Source organism: Hippoglossus hippoglossus, chromosome 21 (assembly GCF_009819705.1).
Source record: "Hippoglossus hippoglossus isolate fHipHip1 chromosome 21, fHipHip1.pri, whole genome shotgun sequence".
In the NCBI taxonomy this organism is placed as follows: domain Eukaryota; kingdom Metazoa; phylum Chordata; class Actinopteri; order Pleuronectiformes; family Pleuronectidae; genus Hippoglossus; species Hippoglossus hippoglossus.
Window position 1 is genome coordinate 7,836,018 of NC_047171.1, and position 21,803 is coordinate 7,857,820.

The 21,803-nt window shown below is 41.5% G+C and overlaps 1 protein-coding gene across 3 annotated transcripts in view; it reads right to left on the reverse strand.

Annotated features, from left to right (window-relative positions):
* The window catches only part of thsd7ba (thrombospondin, type I, domain containing 7Ba), a 196,417-nt gene extending 175,714 nt beyond the window's left edge, over positions 1 to 20,703 (reverse strand). For all 3 annotated transcript variants that reach the window (XR_004612496.1, XM_034574128.1, XM_034574127.1), the window contains exons 1-2: positions 20,693 to 20,703; positions 15,644 to 15,906 (exon numbers count right to left, since the gene is read on the reverse strand). The gene's annotated coding sequence lies outside the window, so the exon portion shown is untranslated. The remainder of the gene's footprint in view (positions 1 to 15,643; positions 15,907 to 20,692) is intronic.
* Between the last annotated feature and the right edge of the window lie 1,100 nt (positions 20,704 to 21,803).

Here is a 21,803-nt window from a genome sequence, read left to right on the forward strand (position 1 = left end):
CATTTACCACCAATGAACTTGTAACCTAGCAACACCCCAATGTCACAGCATCCGTCTGGGGTGTTGTCATCTGTCACCTCAGTCGTAGAATAACAATCAACTCCTTTTAATCACTGAGAAACAACTGCATTATTTTTAGTATTAACATGCTTCATTCTTGGCTTATCGAATTAGTACATTTAGTAACAAAGCCACACGTGTCAGGTCCACACACAGCAGTGGAGTTGTGTAGTGTTGGTGAAAGACGGTTGGAAATCTTTACACATCATTACCGTGAACATTTTTTCTCATGTAAGCTTAAATCTCTTTTACCATGTATAAATATTACCGGCAAAATAAGTGTGAAACAAGCATGCATTATGCAGAATTAGCACATTTAGAGTGTTGTGTCACTGTACATATTTAATTAGTATTACTGGCACAGTGATGTGTCAGCAGAATCACCTCAGCTCATTTGTTTATATTGTTTTAGTTCTTATGAATATGTACCGTATATGTACAAATTTTGTAGTATTTTCAATCATATTTTAGAAGGTCATTGTATGATTTGTGGAATTGTCTTAAATCAAATACAAGTCTTCTCTAAACTGTACTGCAGAAATGCATCACGCTGTTATATCGAAATAACAAGCATTTGGAAACTGCACGTGCACAGCAGCTGTGTAAATGTGCTTACTTACTTTCCACCAGTAAGAATAGCTTATATCCAGCTTCTGTTTCCAGTATCCAACCATAGTCACAAACTGCTTGTGGCAGCTGTTCTGTTTTTTCCAATGAAACAGATGCACTGTTTAGTTTGGTAGCAACACAATCAAATCCAAATATGGGATGCATTGTCTACTCAAAAACATTTGGAAATATACTGCAAATTTGAATATCTTTAAGGGGACGTTTTCCAGGATGTACTGGTACAGAGTAGAAAGTACACCCACCAATGTCTCACTACTTAATGAGTGATTTAATTAATCTGGGCTGAGCAGTATGACATAGAATTGGGATCCCATGTATATGTATTACATTGAAAGTGGTTTGTGTAGCTGCAATGCAGTGCCAGTGATAATAACTATTTCATATGTACCGTTCTAGTAATATCAGCAGACTATTAATTGAATTACCATGTTTGTGGAGCCATCATGGTGGAATGCAGGAGCTTGCACCTTGCACAGTGTGTATCTTTGCATGTCAGAGGTTTCGCATACACGCATTATAACTGCCACAGTGAAAGTTATAGACGCAAACACGCATTTCTGTTGTTTCCTGACAGAAAATTGTTTGCGTGACACAAACAACAATCTCCTAAGTGAGTGAGTCACATACTGTAGCCTCTGTGTTGTTTGTACAAAACAGTGCAGTGTTATGTATATGTATATATAGCAAGACATGAGTTCCTCATTTGCAACATGAGTTAACACCCACTTCATCTTTAATGATGTATAAATATTCTTGTTGTGTTGCGTTTTGTTATCTCTTTTTTTTCATTTTTCACAGTGAAGACAGCACATGCTGTTACTGTTAATGAAAGCAGAAGCAGCCAAGTGTTTGCTATGGATGTGTGCTATTGGACCAGAGCTTGGAGGAGGTGTTTCCTACCAAGGTTACAACGTACCAGCCTTGAGCTGAAGAAGTCTCCAAGCTTCACAGAGTGTTCCTCTTTATTTTTGTGATTAGTGTTCATAAATTGGTGCTATGGACTCTGCGGATTGTAAAAAATGCCAAAGAAAGGAAGAAAAACTTAGTTAGGTACTCGTAAGCCATAGGTAGTCAATATGTCAGAAACAATTTTTTGTGTTCCATCTAACTTTTCACCATGGCAATAAGAATTAGGGCAACTGAACTGGACTAAGAAGAAACATTGTGATAGTGGATGCCATTGTAGATGGGGGGGAATATAGGTTTATTGAGCTCATAATCATTAGCAAACACTATTCGCTTGGCAATACAGTGTAGAAAACTGCAGTTTCTCAATTTTACAAATGAGCAGGTTGTTCATCGTATCAGCTGTGACCGATAAACTTGATGAAAAATTCTACCATTTTCCCATCTGGCAGGTGTAAAAACGCATTCAAAACTGGAATTATAGTGGAGATCCATCAGGCCAAGCCTACTTTTTATACTAGTTAATTATAATCCATAGCTGTCACTTATATACAATCAAATTACGCATGCCTGATTAGGCAATTCAATCATACATCACCTCGTCTATGGACTGGAAATCGCTTCAGTAACTAGATACTGCAGCTGAACTGATGGGACTGTAAATGGATGACACAGAGCCAATGAAAGTCAATTACATTTTTAATGTGTTCGGATTTTAATAAAACATCATGCCTACAGCTTATTGAGAAATTCCTTTGATGAAAGGGTAAGACCTGGGGTAATACATTTTCACTATTTGAGCATGTTAAATAACAAGGAAATTCAATAACGGTCTGATTCATCTCCCTGCTGATCGTGTACACCATCCGTGTGTGGACGTGTGAGACTTTTCCATTTGAAATGTTTAGTTTTAAGTGTTAATAAGCTCATCATCTCACATCTTTGCACATGTCAGTTTCTGTCCAAAGAAGTTTCTGGGACCTGCATGAGTGGGAAGTGTGAAGTGACAGGCAGACTTTAGCAGAGAAATAAATTGTCAGTGGGTGAAAGCATGTCACATTTGCATCTAACCGTGTGTCTGCCCTGACAACAGCTGTATTTCACACTAAAGCATTAGCACGGTAGTTTATGGTTTCCTGGAGTGCTTCCTTGTTCCAAGAAAAGAAATGTGATTGTAAACACTCATTGCTCGAATTGGTCACAAATGTAGGTATGTGGTCACATTCACCAGAAACCCACACAGAGTTCTATTTTTTTACCATTTTCAGGGTATTCTAAATATCCGATTAAGAAATAAATGATTTATGAGCCGAGGAAAAGTCTTGCCCCGGGAGGTAGAAAGCGATTTGAAAGGGAATCTGCAGGGCTCCACGTTTCTTTATGAAAAACCAAAGAGCCTAATCCTCACATCCCTATTTCATTTATAGGAGCTGGCCGAGGCATTGTGCATAGAGCTGGCACTATAGCCTATTGACTGTTTTTTTATTTGGAAATATTATTTTTCCTTTCATGAGGGCAGTCTTGCATTCTTTGTGCTATAATTAAACAATACAATACTAAACCCAAGTCATAACACAAACCTAAACAAATTACCTATGATTAGCCAAAATGACTATAGCTAATTATGTGGGGCCATGTCTTCACTGCTTGATGCTAATTCATAATTGACAATCATTTTTATGGAAACAACATGCTACAGGAACTTAGTGGCTGTATATCAGTGCTTACTAGACCTGTGTTACTTAATCATACATACATTTTCTACACCCCTTATCTGGAGCCAGTCCCAGCTGACATTGGGCGGAAGGCGGGGTACAATATGGACAGATCGCCAGTATCTCACAGGGCCAACATACAACCATTCACTTTTATATTCACACCTACGGCCAATTTAAAGTCTCCAAATAACTTGACCGCAATCTGGGTTTATTTGGACTGTGGGAGGACGGCGGGTACCCAGAGAAAACCCATTCAAACACGGGGTGAACACGGGCTTAGAAACAAATACTTTTCCAACCTTCTACACACCAACAGACAGAGTCTGATAAGCCAGTACATTTAACTACAGAAATATATAAAAATACAAATGAACTACATCCCAAGTCTCATGAAATAGAAAGTAAACAATTAAGCAGTTATAGCACCAACCAACCTAAAACCCCTTCAGGGCCCAGGAGGTGATGTGGATAACCAAGAAGCACCATCATGCACTGGCACTCGAAACTGTGCCACATTTGTGCAAGGAGTGATTCCTATTCCAAGGTTCTGGCGCTTGGCCAGGAGGCACTCAGCACCCGCACACGACACCAGACAGTGCCAGTCATTATCCCATTGTTTGGAGGCACGCAGCCTGTCCCAATTAGATGCAAAGAAGCAGAGAAACTGTATCTAGTGCCACTGCAAACGAGGATGGAGGAACACGTCACACAGCCTGCTGCAGCACGTTGGACTGAAATAACAAAGTACCATGGGATTTCCTACTGTGAAGAGCATGACGCATCAACAGGCAGCCGTTTTGAAACAAGCAGATGGGCCATAACAAAGCGAGACCTGCAACACTGGTCCTCGCACCCTGGGTGTCAGGGAGCAAGGGTGATATGTGATTGATAAAAGCTGATAGCAGCATCCAGCTGTTCAGACACACAGCAGAGATGTTCATGTGATGTTGGTTGGGTTCCTCACAAGTTTTGGCATCAGAGGAGGAAGCATAATTTCATTGTGTTTCCTGCAACGTCTCTTGGACCTTGGCTGCGCGTCACACCAAACCAGATGATCACTGATCGTCCATCCATGTTTAAAAACTACCAGGACATGTTGTTGCATTCAAAACATTCAGGCAAGATAAGCACAGCTTGAAATTGTAACTGGGTTGTGTCTGTCAGTTCTGTTTGCCATTGAGGCAGGTAGCCAAGACATCAAACACTCTGTTTATTCTTGTCAGTATTTTTTGTGTAGCTAAATTTAACTTGTAAGAGAAACTCTAGATCCCCTTGTCAGTGTGGACAGCTGATTTAAGTGTTTCGTGGCCTGGTTAAATGTACTTTCACTTTCATCTTTAAAGAACAGTAAGCATTTTAAATCTGGAAGTCAGAAAGTGTGAAGATGGAGCTGGATTTCATAGAAAATACTCTCCTGCAGCACATTATTATGACTGCGAGGTTTCTCGAGTTGTTAGAATTAATGCTCGTCTGCTGTTCACCACATGCACAAGGACAGAGAGAGAGAGAGAGAGAGAGAGAGAGAGAGAGAGAGAGAGAGAGAGAGAGAGACTGCAGGGGAATATACTGAGAGATGGAGAGAGAGATGGAGAAATAGGGGGAATGGTAACATCAGTAGAATACAAGCTTCTAAAGACCACGGGCCCTGGGCAACCAAAGCTATCACACTAATGCTCGCTCACACACACACACACACACACACACACACACACACACACACACACACACACACACACACACACACACACACACACACACACACACACACACACACACACACACACACACACACACACACACACACTATATATATATATATTTTGAAACTGTTAAGACTGAGGTGAGGTCTCATTGCCAATGCGCTCACGTTATATAAAACATTCTTTCCAGAGAATGTGGCGGTTGTTGAAAGGGATTAGTGTTACATCTGTGTGTGTGGGTGTGTTTGTTGTTTACACACAATGGTACACAGCCAGAAACGTGAATGGCAATAAAGTGTAAATGAATAAATTAGGTGATGTGGCTGACACAAAGCCATGAAGACATTAACATCCCTGCTTGCATGAAAGACTGGCACAGGATTGATCATCTTCATCAACATCACATCGTCGGTGGTAGACACATCGGCTCACACGTGAAGTTCATTGAAATTTCAATGCTTAAAAATCAAGTAGTACGTTGTACCTTCAGTTTATCTTTCCCTTGAACTGCAGTTTACTTCTAGTCAATTGCCAACACTGTCCTGGGCCATAAACACAGCACTGAGCATAATCATCCACAAAAGTACTATTTATTCCTTGTCCTTTGAGTAATGCCCCACTCAGAAACCAATCATTTTAATAAAATAAGTTCATAAATCTGGAGTCAGATCATCAGTGGGAATGAACAGATATGGGCTCCGAGAGCCACGAGAACTGAAATATTGATGCTTTTAAATATTTTCATTGGATTTGTTGAAAATAAGAAAAATAGTGAATAATAGCAGCCTTATAGTTGAAGGGATCCTGAGGGGAGATCATGGCCAATTACATGGGTTGTGTAATAAAATCTGTTCCAGATCCAGATCCCTCAAAATCATAGAAATAAACCTAGTGAACCGCTTAATGCTCACCTAATGAACACTCGATCCTGAGATGACATGTATGAAATAGTTTGTAAGTGGCCCCGTCCTCTAGTGAAGCCATTCTAGACATCCTAAACCAAAACATCCTCCTCCTAAGGGAAAAGTATTTGGCCCTGGTAACGCCAAGTTTACATATTACGTCTCGGCCTCACTCAGCCGTTGTGGAGTTAGAGCCCCAAGGTTCCTGTATTACATGTTCTTGTCTTATTTGTGATTTTCACATCTACTCATCATACAAATCAGACAGGACACAGCAGCTGCATCAAAGAGAGGAACTTCCCTCTTAAGCAGCTCCAATGGGAGGGGCTCTCTCCTCTTCAATCAAAGTACACACTACTAAGTGGTGAGGTATGCATCTTCCACGTGCCAGTAATTACTTGTGACATCATCTCATGTCAAATATCATCTTTTTTTAAATTCATAGGACACAAAAGGGCATATGCACTAATAACTGCTGCTTACCCCAAATTAAGTGGCGTGTCATCAGATCTGACGGGCTGCTGCTGCACATTTCCATTAGAGCGACGGCAGGAGCAGCATGTTTTTCACCAAAGGTCATGTTTTCACTTCAGGTGAACAGATCCTTACTTTTCTCATTAGATGTAATTACCACTGACACCTCAAAGACCGCAGGGGAATAACAGAAAGGGGGGGGGATAGAAAGTCTATTCAGGAGATGAAAAAGAAAAGACGCATCTGACCATTATGAGGAAGCGTATTGCCGCACTAATTCTATTATGTGCAAGGTAGATTTAGTGAATATAGCCAGTGATCCGAAGTTAATAGGGGTGATGGAAGCCGGAGATCCAAGCTAAAGGCCAATGGGCCGTGGTGAGGCTGACTGGGTTTTGTGACAGCTTCCCTCAGCTGCCTGACAAGTGCATAACGCCCACAGAATATCCTGCGTGGCCAGATAGAAAGAGCAGCAGACAAATAAGCCCACTACTTGACAAAGACCTTTGAGATAAGACTTGCTCAAGCTCCTGCATTTGTATTCCAAGTGGGCTGGGGGGGTGGGTGGAGGCTAATGTAATTGAAATCTGTTGGGGTGTTGGGGGTCAGCAAATTCAATAGACTTTGGGGGGGGGGGGGGGGAGTGTTTGTGTACTGAGTAGCAATGTGAAGTAGCAGTAGCCCGGTCGAGCATGATGATTCTTCGGCTCAAATAATAGCTTCCAGATCCCAACGTCTATCAGACTGATGTAAAGAGGGCTGGCAGCAGGAAATCATCGTCGCTAACTTTGTCAGGGGTAACGCCCACTAAAAGAGCTTTCAGGATTACTCTATTCGAGTGGGTTCAGATGTTTTAAGCCACAGGGAAAAGCGTTGAGAATGGTTCCTCGTGACAAATCTGAGGAGGAGACACATTTCTGAGTAACAGAGCCGCATGCATCATCTTTAGAGGTTTGATAAGCAAGAACATCTCAACAAAAATACATTCAAAGACATGACTGAAGCACAGAATGGACAAAGAGAAGGTGAGCACCACTGAAGGTCAGTCACCTTGAGTGACTTGACCTTCTTCTGATGTCGATATGAGGCTTTACTGACCTGTGTCAGCAGAGGTAATGAGATCGAGGTATCACTGGATGCGCCTAGCATGGTTAATGACTTGACAGCCGGGCGCACACACGCACACACACACACACACACACACACATAAAATCCCACATGTGCATGCACAGATGTTTTCATACGAGGAGGAATCTAGTCATCCACTCTGACATAAATCCAGAGTCCACACAACCATGCTACAGTTATTCCACTGTTAACGACCATAGCAGTTTGTGAAGGCTCTCACTCTACACGTTACTCAGCAGGAATGTGTTGCATTTTAAAAACTGTGATAATTATTCATTTTCTACGCAGATTGAATGTTTACACCAGCAGATCCCCATGTTGTGAGAAGATATTCTCTCTGGAGCTGAAAGCTGCCTGTGCCTTCCTCCAGCGAGTCTGGATAGGTTTCCTTTTCTTTATGGACGTTTAAAAATAAACGGAAATCAAAAGCCAATTCCATAAAATAGAAAGAGAGAGGGTCTGTCGCATAATGAAACCAATACACATGCTCTAACAGATTCAGACAGAAGCAAAGGTTTTTTAAACCTGCCCAAGCCACAGTTCCTCACAACAAAATAAGGATTAGCCTCCTAGTTATATTTGGATAGAGATCAAATAAGTCTATTTTTAATTTTTCTTTTCCTTTTCAAAACCATTATTTATTTTTTAGGACTTCTCTTTTGTAGTGGTCATCGAGATGCATCCAGGCAGAACATTTCACACATTAACAAAAATAAGTAGATGCAAAATGAATTACAAACAAAGTAGAAGCAACCGTCAGAGTCAGTAAGTAAACCGGATTTGTGTTGAACTTGCAAAAATACCAGTAGAAGGTATTCCACAGGGGTCAATGACTTGTTAAAGTTAACGTATGTGTTATTTAAAAACTGTTACAAAGCTCTTGGAACCTTCAATTCCCTGAAACAAACACCCTACCTCTTGCACCAATAACTGCTTAACTCGCAGCCAGTTTAATTATGATGGACACAACCCCATAAATAAGATAATCTGCTTCCAGACATGCACTGAAGTCCGTTTTTTACTGACATTTTCCAAAAGGGCTGTAGGTGAGAGCGAAAATGTCCAAGTCAGCTGCTACTGACTCCTCCTCCCAGCCCCCTTGTGAAATGTCAGGAAAATGTCCCAGTGAGCCCAGGTGATGATGGAAAATGTCACAGCAAGCAAGTGGGCGTACTGATAACGTGATGGACATAAAAGTAGGATGGAAAAGAGGTGCCATCCATGTAGACGACACTGACGAACGTGTCAACTTGCAGAGACAACGAGATCCAAGATCTTTTGGCTGTGAGGGCCAACACTGGGGTTGAGCTTTCCTCAGTGGAATGAATATGTCATGTCCTGCCTCCTGCCTCCTGCTGCTCTACCCAGACGCCACTTCTCACTTGAATATCCCGGACATTTTCCTGTTGTTTGTGAACACGACCGACCTGGAAAATCTCCTGCTGTATTCTTCACGTGTCAAAAGCAAAAAGCTGAAAATGGCTGGAAGTCCATGTTTGAAAACAGCTATTGTGTGTCACTGAAAAAGCCGGTTTCAACACCATAGGCTATATTTTCATTGAAATGCAGAGGAGAGACGCATTTGCCCACAGAGGGTAGAAATACATTATTCTACCTGGGAAACTTTGAAAGTCTGCAGGGAGTAGGTAACTGATATAAGAAAGACTTAAGGGAGCAAATCGCACCTAACACCATGCTCAGACTTGGTAAAAGGTAGCCTGGATGATTGCAGGTGTACGGCTGTTTTTTAAAGAACAGATGGTGCTGAAAGTGGGTTAGTGTTCCCATGAATGAACCACAAAGCCCCAAAATAAATAAGTGGCAGTCAGCAGTTTGACTGGAAGAGTCCGCGAGCGATGCGAGTAAAGCTGTGATGAGTAAATAGGAATTTTTAAAAAATCTGCATCACCTCTCTAAAGGGCTCCTGTTGGTTTAAAACTGACTTTGAACTTCCGTTATTTGATGATTCTGAAGAGAAAGAGGTCGACACAACAGGCCCACGCTGACACATCTTAGCTCAAGGTATTTTAAGGCAACCATCAAAAGAAAGCTGTGACGCATGCTATATTTTTAGATGTTTACAAAAATCCTCCGACTTATTTTGGATTTGCTGAGCAGACTTATGATCAAGATGGAAAATAAAATATATATATATAATTAAAAGACTGTCTGATGCATTTTTAAGAATGTATCAGATAGAAACATTGACAGAAAACCTGACAGAGACGTCTCACCTCACGCAAAGCAACTGGTGAGAATCTCTTCAAACAGCAAACTCGGTGTCACTGATGACTGCCTTTCTGACAGACGTGAAATCTTCTGTATTTCTCCTTCATGGCCCGAGTCAATTTCCTCTGTCTGGTTTCATTATGGAAGACGAGTGAATCAGTAAACTGAGCTCACACTCATCCAAAGATGATTTGGTAGAGAGCAAGAGAATTAGGCCTAAAAGAGAAAGAAGCAAGATGTCGTTGAGAGACTTTGATTGGGGAACAATACCAAGTGTCTTTCTGGTCGATACTTCAGCATTCCAGTGACTTTGGGTTTTAGAAAGAAAAGTAACCTGGAAATAAAATACACACACCAGGTTGACCAGCTGCCTCTGCTTTCACATTAACCTGATTGGATAGCACCTGCACTTAAATGTCTGTTTGAACACAACTTGATTGGCTGGTGCCGCCTCTCGACTTCTGCCGTATGCAACGTAAGCAACACGACACAAAGGAACCACAATGCAGTTGGGCAACACATGACGTCGAACCATTCAAAGTGAACGAGCAGCATTTCGGTTGAAGACACCAACATGAGTCCAGCGTAACTTCACGCCTTTCACTATTTCTTAAAGGTATAAGTTCTGGTAAGGAAACTCGCACCAGCATGAGAGTCCAGCAAACCATTCAACCCTCCCACCCCTCCTCCTTCCCTCCAAGTCGTGCTCTGCCCAGCCCTTCGCACACAGTATGTCCTCGTACATGTGCAGCGACTTGTCTGATGCCGTAAACCATAACTTGCTAGTCTGTGAATCTGCCACAGTAACGACTTACAGCAGCCAACACAGAAGTAGAGTCCGTTCACGTATTGATTAACAGACTCTGGCCTTCTCTTATTGTTTCGAAGAGCGAGGCTTGCACAAAAAACTTGGGTCTGGGTCACGGAGGCCTCACAGAAACCACTTATGTTATGATGATATTTTAGAGAAAAAAATGTTTCACCCTGTAGCTTCAATAAAAGCTGGCAAAATAGATTGACTGATAGATTCAAACAGATTCTTGTTTGCATTCACTATCCGATAACTGATATTAGGCTTATCATACAGCTTACTGAGCTGCTGAGAAAAATTATTTCACAATTTATCGCTTCAAAGCCGCTGTGAGCCCAGTATCTTTTATTAAGTATTATTGCGGCGATGTACATATTCACTCCATGAAGCCCTTTTGAAGGCTTTGCAGATGCATCTAATCCTATTAGCATAAGGATGTCATTGACAAATAGCCTCCTACCTGCTCTGCCCTTTCATTGCATCATATGGGTACGCGGATGTTCTCATAACATAGAAAACCCATCGTGCTAAATATGTGTGAAATAAACCGTTTGTCCCCGGTTCATCTTTTTGTAACGGGCAAAGCAAGGCGGTTGTGTAACGTCTCATGTGGAACACAGAACACCTGCGTAGACTCAGTGTACTGTACAGAGACGACTTAAAGCAGCTGTAATCATTTTGCCTTTCGAAGTGGCCACTGCTTGTGGTTGCTCTTTAAACAAAAAAGAAACTGCGTCAATGATATTAAAAGTTGGTAGAAATGTTCTAATGGGCCACATTTCATTTATAAAAATCACTTTTATTAGCCTTTTTCTGAGAAGCCATTAGGGCATTTAAAGATTGCACACACCTACACAATGTGGAAAATGCACTTAGGTAAGTTGCAGACACTGCGGGTGATTGATGTAATAAAACAGTATGTGGCTCAGAACAAGACAAGACTGCTAATGTGTCACTTGTTGTTTTCACGATAACAACTAGTCTGTCGGAGCTGAAACATTATGGTTACACAAATGTTCCAGGTCTCTCTCTCTTCTCTCCCCCCATCTCTCGCTCTTCCCTCTTTTCCACCCACCTCTCCTCTCATCCCCCGTTTTTCTGCTCACTCACACCGGTCGAGGCAGATTGACGCCCACACCGACTCTGTTTCTTGAGGTTTCTTCCAGTTAATGAGGGAGGTTTTCTCTCCACAGTCGCCAAAGTGCTGCTCATTATTGGAACTGTTGGGATTCTCTATAATTTCTAAGGACTCGACCTTCTATGTAAAGTGCCTTGAGATGTGTAGATTATGATTGGGCGCTATACAAATAAAATCGAATAAGGTCGCAATGTAAAATTGATGATAGAAAAGGCAGTGAATAGTCGTCACTCGGAGTGGAAAAGTAATGCTGGTTGTTAATGTGTTTATTATCATAATTTTAGAGTTGCTTTATCTATTTGGGGTATTTTTTGTTTCTGTCTTGTAATTAAAGTTACTGTCAAAACAGTAGTCTTCAACATGTTTTGTCCCTAAATATAAATTTTCAATGTGGCAATTGTCAGCCAACTAAAGTCACAGTAATTATTAGTTGGTTTATTTTTCACTATTTTGCCATCTCTGACTTTGGGTCAGTTGGTGAAGTCCACCAGTCCAGAACGCAACAGCTCAACGACTCTTAAGTGAATTTCAATAAAGTTACATAAAGACAATTGTGGTCCCCAGAGGATATAGAGTTGAATGATTGTCTGTCTTTTCGTCCTGTGCCATCAGCAGGTCAGATCTTTTTTCTAATCCAGGAAACCAATTGGCACATATTTCTGAATATTCATGGTTCCCAGAAGATACATCCTGATCATCATCTGGTCAAAACATTCATTTGTAATGTGCATTATACAATATGACATCAGCTTTAGCTTTATTTAGCATTCGTGCTTATTTGCAAATTAAATGAAAATAAAAAAGTTAGCGTTCTAAACTTTAAAGTTGAACTTGGCAAACAATACACACAGCTGATATGATAGCTTGTTGTCATCAGCGTTAGCACAAAGCACAGCTGTGCTATGGTATAAGTAGAGCCACTTGCGTTGCTGTAGACTGCTCATTGGTCTACTCTATATTATATTGAATTTCTTTGTCTATATTTACATAATTAGGATGAATGCCACATTCATATTGTATACAGTACTATATATATATAACAGGTTGCATTGACAGCGTTAATGAAAATAAGGAGTGACGAGATCAATCATTTCAATACTCATTAAATGAGCCGGTGGATGTGGGCGCTTCCGGATGGATCTGTAGGGTGACTGCACAGGGGTTTGAAGTCATATAGGGGCCCACAAGGAACAAATACATAGTAAGTGGGAGAGTTCATCCCTCCGTTGTCTCCTCTCTGGCTGCCAGATGATGTCTGTTTGCCAAGAGACACTGCTCTCTACTGTACAAACTGTAATGTAATCTCTTGGCCTTGGCTCCTGGTTATGTGCCCTGATTAATTCTCACATAAACTCCAATATTAGTACAAATCCCAAATGATGCCGTAGGAATAAAAATCAGCACACACACACACACACACACACACACACACACACACACACACACACACACACACACACACACACACACACACACACACACACACACACACACACACACACACACACACACACACACACACACACTATAGATGCCATGCTTTTCATTAAAAATACTTGTTTTCAAAAATCACATTATCGATCGCTTATAGGGTCGCTCGCCCCGCCTGTAACTTGACCACCAGCGTCATCGGGTGCAACACACCACCTGGCTTCAGAAGCTCCATGATACCAATACACCGCTCTCAGGTTTCAATCAGGGCGGGATGCCATTAGCAACGTGGAAGCGTCGTTAGAGTCACGTGACAGATCAATCAAGCACAGAGGTGGCACACTCATTGGAGTGATTCACAGGCCCTACCGTTTGTCCCCCGCTCAGCCTGAATCCATGCCGTCTATCTTCTTTATACGAAGCATTCAAGGCTGGAAATATGCATCTGTCAAACATCCCCCATTACTCCGGCTGCCTGTCACACCTGGGGCAGCTCACAACCAAGCAGGAAAAAAAAAAGACTGAGTGTAGCTGTCAGCAGAGAACCCTCAGTGGACGGGAAAGGCACCAGCTTCCCCCATTTCTCTGACTCTAATTTCCTCAAAAACGCAGATATTTTTCTGGGTCTCCGGCTGAGTGCTGGGTTAATGACAGAGCCTGTGTCAGGGAAGTAGCTGAGGCAGCTTCTTTTTGTTTTATATTAAGGTACGGTAAAGCAGAAGCTCAATGTGCTATGTAAAGCACAGCACTACAGTCGCAATCCATCTCCAGGCTGGTGGCTGTGTGGCTGTAAAGTGAAGAATGCATCATTAACAGTGGTGTGAAAGCCACAGCTTGTATCATGGGTATTTTTGCAGAACTGTGTGCAGTGTGTGCCACCAAATGGAATCAGTGCCACAAAGCTGCAACGCTGTGGGCTGTGGCCAGTGTGGTTGAAATGAGCAAGTTTCAGTGCGGGGTCCTGACCATTACAGAACAGCTGATGGTTCAGCTCCTGCTGTTAATGTTTCCACTGCGGCGTGTCTGGATGTTCTCTCACCTCGGCAGCCTATGTCTTCTCACATCACAAAGCTATTTCTCTCATTCCTCCGCGCCGTCCAATGGAGCGCCGCAAACTATGTCATGAAAGAAATATAAGCACACCGCTGTATTACTTATGAGACCTAACGCAACTTTGCTCTGAGCTATTTTCAGATTTCATTTAAGTTCATCAGTGTGATGAATATTCTCCTCGTGCAACAGACACCGGGCGCGAAGGCATCAGAAAATATTAGCTAAAGATGAACTTCAGAGATTACTTATCGGCAACGAACACCTTTCAACTCACCAGTAACGTCCACATCAATCATTACAGTAAACGCCTTCGTGCGAGGCTCCTCTCAGTAATAATACAGCAGAGCAAACATCTGCCAAGCCTCTATAGTGAGACATGATTGAAGTGACACTAATGTGTTTAATTGCAGATGTACCATTGCATTGTCCTATTGTTTATTTAAACTTCAGAGGCTGAACATGAATTATTCTTAAAATCATTTATCCTGATTGATTGAGACGAGAACAAAAGGGCCAATTCAGACAAATTCACATCTTAATTTGAGGCTCATTGTTTGAAAGGCAACCATTTTCACCAGTGCTAAAAATATCAATGAATAACAATTACTACATAACCTCCACTGTGACCTAACTCTGTATTACGCAGTTGTGGACTGAACCTAATTGCCGTTCTCGGAACACATGATTTAATGTTCCATGCACAGAGATTTCAGTTTTTTGTCAATTAGTCAGGAGCGGAAAATCCATCTCAAAAATACAGCCACACATGTTCAGAGAGACAGAGGGTCTGAGGGCAAACACCCTGCTTCCCTCCTCCTTGCACCACACAGAGAGAGAGAGAGAGACTCCCCAGGCGGCTTCTGTGTATAAAGTCCCATCTGAACACTCCATAAATACACCAAAGAGACAATCTTTCCTATATCAGCTCCTAGATTCAACCCCAGCTTAGTTCTGGGAGGACGCCAGCTCCAGATCAATAGATTGTCCACTCGTCACCTGCTGATCTGTGAACCATCACCTGAGCTCATGCTCCTGCACTTCTTAACTCGCTTCCCACCACTTGCTTTGATCAGCGAAAGCCAATTCCCTCTGTGTCTCTATCTGCCAGTGCGTTTTCTTTCATTTTCTCTGCCTCTTGCTATCGCTCTGTCGTCTCCGTTTCGGTATGATGGGTGTTTTGTCTCATGCATGCTGTCCTCCATGCACCTCTCAGGTACAGTCCCCCCCCTGGCTGAAGCCCAAAGTTGTCATTGCCACAGCTGACTGGCAATAAAAGCACGGTGCCTCCACAGATGTATGAAACATTTCAAATTCATCACAGCAAAACAGAGCAGGGAGAAACTTGAAATGGAGAGAAATCAATTTGTGCACGCTGGAGAGCGAGCAACGAGGGGCTTCTGGCTTCTCTGATATAGCCCCTCAGTGCAAAGTGAATAAATCATTAAAAAAAGAAGAGGTCTTACCTGGGCTCTTGGTGAAGCCGCGGCTGTTTGTAACAGATCCTATCTCTGCTTATGGGACAGAGTCGGAGAGAAAAAGGAAGAGGAGGAGGAGGAGGAGGAGGAGAAGAAAGGGAAGAGAGAGAAGAGGGCGAGGAGAGGGAGCCCAGAGGAGCGCAGAGAGAGAGAGAGAGAGAGAGAGAGAGAGAGAGAGAGAGAAATCCGAGCGAAGGCGAGAAAGTGTCTGTGGACACAGACTGAGAGGAGAGAGAGCAGTGACAGTGGTGCTCTCACACAGCGCTGCCGTGCACTGAGGGGGATATGCTGGCTCTGGGAGGTGGTACTTCTCAGTCAAATGACATCTGCCTCTCTCTTAAAAACCATTGGCTAAGAGAGATGATTTCCTAATAAGCCATCCCTGCTGTCTCCAAGTGAACACACCCCCCTCCTCCTTTTCCCACTGCACATGCATAAGTAGATGCGTGCACACACACACACTATACACACGTGCGCATACATTCTTCTCCTGCGCAGCCTATGAGGATTGTCTTTATCCTCCCTTTTGTCTCTTCTCTCTCCTCCTCCTCCTCCTCTACCCCCGGTGCTTTCATGTCTCTTTATTCTCTCAGGTCCTCTCCTATATGTGCATTGTCAGGTTTCTTTTTTTTCACAATTGTTGCAGGAGCAAGTTTTTGTCTTGAAATTCAAGATTGCTTTAGCTTTCCATTGTGCCTTCTTTTAGAGAATGTTTCCTGACTTCACCAACAGCTTTTAAAACTGTTAAAACAAGAGTAAGCTTTTCGCATTCTATATAATGTATAGACCCATCCCCGTAAAGTATGTTGGGGTTCATCTGTTAAGAACTGAGCCATTCGTGGTATATCATATGCATGATCCCATCAACTTATACTGTTTGTTCCGTGTGTTTGTTTTATGTTCATCCACTTTGGGTTCCATTAAACTAATTTCCAAGGTGTTCAGGAATTGTTCCAAACAAACAATGAAACTATTATCTAATTGTTTTTATTCTAATCACTTTACATCACATTACTATAGTCTACCACTACTATTTCAAATGTGTGGGATGTGGAATTTAATGGAATGCCAGATATGAATGCCCACGTCATTTTAAGTCTTCGAGTGTCATTGACTATAATGAGTAATTATACAGAAGCTCTCATCGCCTACTCACAAAGCAACTGTTGTTGGTGGATCTGGGAATAATTATGTTTTAATGTCCTTTCATAATAAAAACTTACGGGCTGTAGTTCTGTGGTGTTTAAGCCACAACTTGATTAAATGGAGATTTAAAAAAGAAATTGTCTGCATTTTCCTTGTTGTATCTATTCCCTAAAGTGAATAAATATTGTTCATGTGCAAATTCATTTTAAAATGCTGTATGTATCTCTGTATTTCTGTATTTTTAACTTTTAAACTAATTTACAATCCATTATGAAGTAAGAGACTTAAAGCTGGGGGGAACTTATAGGGCTGTAACTTTTAATTCGGTATTCGAACATTCATTTGAACACGGGGGGGTTCATATTTGTACTGCAATGACCTGTTCGATTTCGAAAAAACGAGTTGTCATTGCTGCTCCCTTCATTTCTATCAGACATTTTCTTATGTATTCATACTTTAAATAATGACACGCTGTTCAATTATGTTAAAAACGCCTTCTTCTAATCAACGTTATATATATTGTAATTTTGTTGATGTGTTCAGTTACACGTGGCATCTACTGCACTTCTGTCCGTCCTGGGAGAGAAATCCCTCACATGTGACTCTCTCTGAGGTTTCTACGTTTTTTCCCCTGTTAATCAGGATTTTTTTGGTAATTTTTCCTTACTCTTGTTGAGGGTTAAGAACAGAGGATGTCACACCTTGTTAAGCCCTATGAGACAAATGTTAATTTGTGAATATGGGTTATACAAATCAAATTAGATTGATTGATTGATGTAAGTAGTTTGCCTCATGATCCAGCAGAGGGCGTTCACTATTATCTTCACCTATTGCTTTTCCTCCTGAACGTCTATCTAGTCAGAAATTGTTTTACTGTGACGAAAATGAAGGACGCTAGCGTGGGAAGCCGTCCTGAGCGGACATGAATTGCATGTCATGTCAAATTCGTTCAAACTTGATTTTTAGATAAAGTGACAGACCTGGAACTTACAGCCAGAAATTGTCCTTTAAGAGTTGGTGGAGACCAAAACTGAGTTAAAATCAATGTTAATATGAGGCTTGTATTTGCCAAGAGACCAGAAACATGACTTGAAAGAAATGTGAATGTGGCTCCCTGTTTGCTGGTTGTGCAAATAGGCAACTGTTTGTTATCAACTCTAGTTTGTTGCATTGCCCCAGAAAGTCCAAAACACCAATGAATGCAGGTTTAATTGAGGTAGGTGTAGTCGATTCTGTATTTGTGAGTGTTTTCTTCTATTCACAGACTTTTCTCATCTCAAACTATTCTTTATCTGTCTTTGTATGAGAACCAACAATAGCGATTCAACACATTCACAAACCAAGATATGTGACATGCAATGTAGCAGCGTCAGTCAAAGAGGTCAAGCTCCAGGCAAATTATTGGTCTTCAAATTGCAGGTGCATGAGTAACCCGAACAGCAGGAAGAGACACCAAACTGACAAATAGAAAAAAGTGCATGGCTCAGCTCTACGCAGCACACTTACCACAGATGTACAGGCTTTGAAATTACCACAGAGCTGACAAGCACTCCGGTAATGGAGTGAATGGACCATATTTTCAACATCTGCATGGCTTTCATTTTTTTTACAAAGGATGCCTGCAAACCAAAGTTCCCACAGCCAACTGTTCCAACACTGTGCAGGATCTGTAATGATGTGGGCAGTCATTACTGGGCAGCCACGGTAATTGCATCATCTTACTGTTGCGTAAAAGCACCGCTAAACAAAGTCAAGACTGGTTTCACAAACAGCAAGAGATAGTGTATCTCTCGCCAGTCTCTACATCTAAACAACACTGGACTGTTCCAGCCTACAGAATGCAACACTCTATTGTTAATAGTGAGCTGGAGGGGAATGCTACATGAGCATCGGCAGCAGAAGCAGGTTTGTGCAGCAGTAATAGCAGACTTTGTAAATGCAAAGCAGGGAAAAAGCATATTGAGCATTACCCACTTAAATATCGGATACATGTTGCAGGAGGCTGTGTGGGCTGGGTCACGTGTGAGTGAAACAACTCAATTTGATTGCCTGAAATAAATGTCAAGTCTTACAGTGTCTGTCGTATTTAGCAACTTTGCCTACAGAGTTTGACACAACAAAACCCACTTCGAGTACAGAGTGATGAAATGTTTCGCTTTTAGCTGATGATGCAGGGAAGTCGTTGGTTTGCAGTGTAATGCATTTTAGTCTGCTTGAATATCCTGAACATATCGTAGCTTTTCATTTACAGCCTGAATGAAAAGGGTTAGGGTTAGGGTTAGGGTTAGGGTTAGGGTTGGGTTAGGGTAAGTCCTTTTGACCTTTGACCTAACTCTTTTTGAATCACCGCACTCGTACTAGTCTGGCTCCAATTTCATTTTCCATCTACCTGACATGAAATAAAGTAGGTTTTTATTGTCCTGTAGTAGTTAGCATTTTTATCTTCAAATCAAATTTGTGGGAAATTGTGATTTGAAAGAGGGCAGTTTGCCTGTTGCAAGACCCTTTTTCAGTCTCTTCCACAGACTGTATCTATAGATGGACTCAAAAGTGAAGCTAAACATCAGCGTCATCCCCTGGTGGCTGGCTGCAGTATAGGTCATAAACCCTGCCTCCTCCATGTTAGTAGATGGGAAGCAAACTAAGTCAAGGTACCTATAAAATAAACTTTCCCAAAGTTTATTTTTTGTCATTTTAGGTAGTTCTTTACACACTCATTTATGTTAAACAGTTAATTTGATTTTAATTATTAACGCGATAAAAAAGGGGCTCAAATGTCAATATGATTGACAGCTGACATACTCTCGCAATTGGAACGCATGCCGGTGGGACCACCGTACCACAGCTCCACACCACGACCACTACTGCGCAGACTCTGAGCACTACGGTCCAGGCTCTCAGTTTGAAATCTTTGTCTCCAGGCTCAAATCAAGATAACTACAATGTCAAACCGTTGAAATGATCAGGAATTAATTTCTCATCACACACACAACTATTATCCCCCAGCTGAGAAGTGGTCCCAATCACTATTAAACATATCTTGATGTGTAAAATCAGAGTAGCCACTTATGAGTAAATTGTGCCACTTTTCATTCGTATTCACTGGCTGATTGAAATAGCATTAGCCTGTGTGTGACATTCATCATTAGTGTATTTTTATTCTCCTTCTCTGTTCTATCTTTATTCCACATTTTGCAATTCATTATGTTTATTATTCGGTCGACTCATCACCACCGTCCTATTTTGGAATCAGTTGCACTACACTGCTGGTAGTTTCACGTCCTCCATTATTGTATTTTCGATGGAATCCTTTTGTTTGACCCATACTTTTCTCTCTGACCCATTGTGGGATAATTGGCTGTGCTTGTGATAACCCCCTTGAGTTCCTGTCATTCTGCCCTGACATCCCTCCACCGCACCATTCTTTTATCCAATGAGAAATATAACCTAGGATAATTGGGATTTTTCTCTTTCTTCAGTATCCGTCAACTTGCTTCCCTTGCTCTTCAGCAACAAGAAACTTCTCCTTGACAGGAGCCACGAAGCAGCTGGCCCATCACACAGCTCTGTGTGTACCGCAACGTATCTAACAGCATGAATAAAAACAGGATAAAGCTAATTAATCTGACAGCAGATTAGCCTTTTTCTTTCCTCAGGTGTAGATGGCCAAAAGATGGCTTTCATCCTTTCCCTAAAAGAGTCAGTTCGCTAATGGAAAGGATATTCAGACAAACATTTTATCCTCAAGCTGTGAATAAAGAATCAGAGCTGACTTCCAGTGTTGTCCTCCCTTATTATTAATCCTTTTGAAATTCACATGCGACTAGGCTGTATGCTGTGGTGTGAGCGCAAGGCATCACTTTCTTGAGGTTCCCCCTCACAAAAGGGCACATGGAGAGAACTCCTACAGTAATCTTGCAAGCTACACAGACTGGAAAACACTCCGAATAATCAGTCACAAACTGAAAAGCCACAGACCAAATCGAATATCTGGGGATGGTATTAATCCTGACAGTAAATTCAAATCACCATACGCTGCCGGGGCTGATAGCTGACTCTCTGCATCTCAGCCTGGATGCTCTCCTCCGTCCATGGAATCACACAGAGTACTGTGGCTGGCTGCTGTTTGCTATCTGATTATGCATTTTATTTAAAGCTGTTCTTCCCAAGAACCAATCAGGTTTCCCCATCAGGTCGCTTGTCTCTTTGCCTTTGAGGCATTTAACCTCCCATGTCAGTGTCAGCCAAGAGGCAAGCTCCTGCAGCCATATCTTAAATGGTTGTGGTTAAATTAACTTATCATACAAGGTACTGGTATTATAGCTCGTCGCTATCACCTTCTTCATGCAATGTAACATGTCTTAAATTATATCACAGCTATGGTGAGGGAGATAGCTTATCATCAATTTAAACCAGAACATATCCCTTGACATTTACCAAAGTATTAAACTAATAAAAGGCAGCATATAAACACAACACATATTTTCATAAAAAGTATTGTGGAAAAATGCTAAGAAACATCTGTATAATTTAGAACAGTATGCCATTAACTGAACAAACAAAAACCCTGTTGAATAAAAACTTTTAAGTAATATGTCTTTTGTATCAATAATATACAAGTGTTGCATATAAATGTGGAAAAAGTGACTAAATTAGTTAATTTCAAAAGGTAAAAACACAGTTCAGTAAAAAAACACATTGTTATGAGACGGACTGATGTTACTGGACGACCTAAGATTGGAATCACTTGCAAATTTTATCAAACTGCTATAAAATTGAGAGTTAATCTTTAGGCCTGAACAGATGGGAATACTCTGATTAATGCTATTGTGGACGTGTTTGTTTTTTTAACGCTGCTACACACTTGAAGCAAACATTAAGTGTAAAGGAACCGCTGGTGTGATCGATGGGCTGAGAGCATAGTCTTCATTGGGCCTTTGACCTGTGTGTAATGGGATGTGGCCAGTTAAGCGAGGGCCGCAACATGCGTGCCGTCATTGTG